The sequence below is a fragment of the Rana temporaria genome, chromosome 4, assembly GCF_905171775.1.
Source record: "Rana temporaria chromosome 4, aRanTem1.1, whole genome shotgun sequence".
Taxonomy (NCBI): domain Eukaryota; kingdom Metazoa; phylum Chordata; class Amphibia; order Anura; family Ranidae; genus Rana; species Rana temporaria.
This window is the reverse complement of record NC_053492.1, coordinates 6,649,908-6,655,268: the sequence shown is the minus strand read 5'-3', so window position 1 is coordinate 6,655,268 and position 5,361 is coordinate 6,649,908. Positions and strand designations below refer to the sequence as shown.

Here is a 5,361-nt window from a genome sequence, read left to right as displayed (position 1 = left end):
ATGGCAGGAAAGTGCTGCAGGCTGTGGTCCCGCCCTAATCAGGTAGTTATATTTGGTCCTCTCTGTAATCCGTCCTGGTAGATGACTGGGGAAAAAAACAGGGTTATTACTTGTTAACGCTCTTTTCCATGAGTCGTCCAGGGCAGCGTCCCCCCCCCCCCTTTTTCATAGGAATAATTCTGTTGGTTGTACCAATGAAAGTGTTTAATTTTTTATATATGTGCCTTTGGTTCGCTTCTCGGCCTTTTGGCTAAGATCAAGTGTAGTATCTGTTCTTATCAGTTGCCAATAGGTGGTGCTAAGCTGACTGTCCCCGGTACCCTGTGGCAGGGGGAAAGGGATGGCAGTCGGCGGACGCTAAGCCTGTTGGTGTGGAGGTGGAAGCCTTCTGATGTGGACAGAGAGGCATGAGGTCGAAGCCAAGAGGCCGGGTCCCTGGCCGTTGGCCTGGATTTGGTGGTATCTGCCCCAGTCAGTTGTTCTGGAGGGAACCCTTGCTTCTCCTTTAACCGGGATGGAGCGGGTAGTACTTCCAGAATGTGATTAGGTGGGAGAGATAAGGGTTGTGGGTAGAGTCTGCGTCAGTAGGCTCTCCCCAACCTCTTCTCCCACCTTCCTGGCTGGGAAGGGTGCTGCCGGTCTGGACCGGGGGCTAGGGACCGTTAAAAAGCCCGTGGAGATTGTGCCCCTGGAGTGGCAGTCCAGGGGTGCCATACATTGCACGAGTGTTTGAGGGGCACTCATCGTGTGGCACCTTCAGGTCACTGATCTCCACAACACACTTTTCACACCTGCCGCTTGGGCCGGGCCTTTTGGCTAGGACCAGTGGAATTTTTATCCTGGCCGGAGGGCCGGCCAATGTATTTCACATTGGTCACTTTCCTCACCTTCCCATCTTCCTTTTCCCCACTTTCTTTTATTATTTTCCCCTGTTTGTCTTGTTTTGTCACTTTTTCTGTTTGGTGCTTGCACTTTTAGTGTGGCGAGTTGGGTGCTGGTCCTCGGGCCGGTCTCTGAAAGTCTTGGGAGTTGGTGGACTCGGCCTTCTGGTTAGGTTCACCGGCTCTCATGGGGTCTCCTTTCGGGGGAGCCTCACCGAGGAGGGTTCTGTTTTGGCAGTCCCTCTGAGGATGTTGGGTCCTTGTGGCTTCGGCTGCTTGGACCAAGATGGGTCCATATGGCTTCGGCTGTATGGACCACAGTTTACTCTTTTCCCTGCCAGGAGCCTAACGCCCCGGGGGATCAGAGACGGGTCATTTTCGGAATACCACTGACGTTTGCACCCGTCGCAGTTTTTTGTGATGTCACTCTTTATGTGTGTGCACATTTTTCCCTGCACCGGGTGGAGTTTTTGGGTTGTGTTTTGCACGCCACAGGCTTTTCAACAGAAAAAAAAAAAATGTGCCTTTGGTTATTTGGTAATACTGAGGGTCCATGGCCTATGGGAGGTCTTTTATAATGTGGATCATGTGTTTCCTGTACAAGGTGGGAGGAGCCTCTTTCTCTGTAAGCCGTCCTAACCCTGTTTTTTTTTTATTCCCATCATAACCGATGATTAAAAAAATCTTGCTGCTTCTTTTAAATGTTCTATGCTGGTGATACACGAATCGATTTTTTGACGAGAATATTACAAAATTATTTGTACATTCGATGAATGGACGAGTGTAGATAGAAAATTCCACTTGCTTTTTAACATTCAATTATAAAATGAATGTCATTTCTGAGTAAAAACCACATACACCATGTGAGAGAGAGAGAGAGAGACTTGTAAAGCGCAACACATGCAAACTGAATCGCCTCTGGGCGCTGTATCCATTTCATGGGTAAGGAACCCCTTGACCTCAGAAGAGATGGGTTTTAATCTTTCTCCTGAAGGCCAAGTGGTCCGACTCCAGTCGGATGGTGGTTGGTAGTGCATTCCACAGGCGAGGTCCCTGGACTGCAAATCTTCGATCTCCTTTGGACTTGTATCTGGCTTTGGGTATCTGGAGTAGGTTTTGATTGGTGGATCGCAGAACGCGATTGGGGTTATGGGCTATTATTTTTTCGCATAGATATTGGGGGACGTTGCCTTGAATACACTTATGTATTAGGCAGAGTGCCTTGAAAGTGATTCTGTCTTTTACTGGCAACCAATGAAGGGATCTCAGTGAAGGTGAGATTGATTCCCATGTTTTTTTCCCAGTCACTAGTCGAGCGGCCGTATTTTGAACGACTTGCAGACGAGTGATTTGGTATTTGGGGAGTCCTAGATAGAGGGCATTTGCGTAGTCGAGTCTGGAATTGATGATTGTTCCCACCACGACTGCAATGTCCTCTTTCGGGATAAAGGGCGTCTGCGTAGTAGGCGCAGCAAATGGTGGGATCCGCTGACTACTGACCCTATTTGTGCATCCATTGTCATGTAGGTGTTCGAAAATGACTCAGACTTTTGACTTTGGTGCTAGGGGTGATAGTTTTACCCAGAATGGGTGGGGAGTCCATGTTGACGCGGGGTGATTTTTCCGGTTAGCGTGAAACAGGAGAAGTTCGAACCATTGAGTTTAAGATAACTGTTTGTCATCCAGTTATCGATTAGAGTGAGGCATTTCTCTAGTCCAAGAGAATGATCCTTTTTGTTGCAGATGCGGAAATACAGTTGTGTGTCGTCTGCATAGGAGTGGTAAAGTAACTTCTGGTTACTGATGATTTCAAAGAGAGGGCGAAGATAGATATTAAACAATACGGGCGATAAGGGAGATCCCTGAGGGACTCCGCATGACACCGTACGTTTTTCAGAAGTGAAAGACCCCAGTTTCACTATTTGTGATCGGTTTTCCAAGAAGGAGGAGAACCAGGGTAAAACACATTCAGCGACTCCGGCTACTTCAGCTAGCCTAGCCAGTAGTAGTCCGTGGTCTACAGTGTCAAAAGCCGCGCTTAGGACCAGCAGTATCAGGAGACAAGATTCTCCTTCGTCTGCGGCCTCTAGAGCGTCATCCCATATTTTAAGCAGCGCCATTTCTGTTCCGTGACCCGGACGGAAGCCTGATTGAAACGGATCGAGTAATTTATGGGTGTCTAAATGCAGTTGCAGCTGTTGTACAACTACTTTCTCCATTACCTTGGAGAAGACATTTAGAGCTGTTATGGGCCTCCGGTTGTTTGAGTCTTTGGGGTCGAGGGTAGGTTTTTTTAGAATTGGTTTTATTGTACCTTGTTTCAGCAAGGTGGGCACCATGCCCTCCTTGAATGATTGGTTAATGAGCTGCGTGATAGCTGGTGCCAGTATATCGGCACTTTCTTTCAGCAGTTTAGTGGGGATGATATCATTGGGTGCTGTGCTATTACGCATAGTCCCGATGATGTTTTTAGTGGCATCGATGGAAATTGGTTTTAGAGTGAATTTTGGTGATTGCGGCGGATTTATGTGGGTATTGGGTTTGTGATTTGGGGGGGAGTTGGTGACGATTCCATTTTGCTGAATACTTTAACGTATTTTATTAATGAAATAATCCAATAATTTGTTGAAAAATTCTTGTGAATCAGAATTGGGGGCCTCTAAACAAGCTGGATAGTCTGAGTGACCAGCTTGAAGAGCTCTCGGGGGCGGTTAAGGGCATTTGCGATGATGTTGGAGAAATTATTTTTTTTGGCCGTGAAGATTTCTTTGTGATATTTCTTTGTTATTATCTTGTAAATGGTGTGGTTTTTATCTGAAGAGCACCTTTTCCACGCAGCTTCTGCTCTTCTACGCAGAATTTGTTCTATGGAGAAAAGTTTTCTGTTCTGCTCCTTCCAATTTTCCCGTCACTGTGGTGGAAAATGAACGCCGATTTGACCCCACTAATGGTTAGAAAATTGGATGAATGTTTTTGTGAAAGAAAAATGAGTTTGTGTACGGCCAGCATAAGTGACATCAGGTGCAGGGAGCTTGTACCCACCTACCTGTCTATGATAAGGGAGTCTGTCATCCATCATATTATATTAAAAAAGAAGGACACACCAAACTGAGCGTGTGCAGCCAGTCCCCCTGGCTTTGTAAATATCAGAAGACAGGATCAAACAACCTTTATACACAATGCAAAGGATTAACCCCTTAGGTTCCACATAATCACTGAGTAACCAGCCTGGCTGATTAGGAGTGAGTGGAGACACCTGCTGAGATCGCCTTTCTACTGATTACTATATGCTGTGGTTTAACCGTTTTGGGGTAAGACTTTATACAAGAGGGGGTTCCTATCCACACAACCCCCCTTCTTCTTTTGTGAGCACACACGTGGAGGTGTCCTCTTCTGTGTACAACAGGATTTCCTTACCTTTTGGGAATAAGCGGACTCTTTTACCTTATTTGCCATCATTATTTGTACAAGTGTGTTTTACAACATGGACATTTATTAACCCCCTTCCTGCCCAGACCAATTTTTAGTTTTCAGCACTGTCGCATTTTCAATGACAATTGCGCGGTCGTGCGACGTGGCTCCCAATCAAAATTGACGCCCTTTTTTCCCCACAAATAGAGCTTTCTTTTGGTGGTATTTGATCACCTCTGCGGTTTTTATTTTTTGTGCTATAAACAAAAAAAGAGCGACAATTTTGAAAAAAACACAATATCTCTTACTTTTTGATTTAATAAATATCATAATTTAAAAAATAAAAAAAATGTTCCTCAGTTTAGGCTGATACGTATTCTTCTACATATTTTTGGCAAAAAAAAAATCGCAATTAGCGTATTTGATCGGTTTGCGCAAAAGTTCTAGCATCTACAAAATAGGGAATAGAATTATGTCTTTTTTTTTTTTATTGTGACCGTGACATTGCGGCGGACATATCGGACACTTTTGACACATTTTTGGGACCATTCACATTTATACAGCGATTAGTGCTATAAAACTGCACTGATTACTGTGTCAATGTGACTGGCAGGGAAGGGGTTAACACTAGGGGGCGCTGAAGGGGTATATATGTTCCCTAAAGTGTGTTCTAACTGTAGGGGGACTCACAAGCAGAGGAGATTGATGTGTGTTCCTCTGTACTGGGAACACACATCGGTCTCCTCACCGCTGACAGGACATGGATCTGTGTGTTTTACACACACAGATCCATGGTCCTACCGCGATTGCGGGCAATCGCGGGTGCCCGGCGGACATCGCGGGCATGCGCACCGGGTCCCGAGCAATGCGGCGCGCGCGCACCCCCTAGCCGCTCGAGAAGGCAAGGACGGCATATGATGTCCAGTCTGAGGGATGGAGGGTTCCCGCCGACGTCATTTTACAATGACTCAGTAGGGAACATGTTAACCAGAGAGAAAGTATATGTGTTTTAATATACATATGCATAAGCGCTGCCTGGGTTATATTTATATTTATAATTATTTATATC

The 5,361-nt window shown here is 45.7% G+C and overlaps 1 pseudogene; it reads left to right on the top strand.

Moving 5' to 3' along the window:
- The first annotated feature begins 230 nt into the window (after nt 1–230).
- LOC120938686 lies at nt 231–361 on the top strand (annotated as a pseudogene).
- The last annotated feature ends 5,000 nt before the right edge of the window (nt 362–5,361 follow it).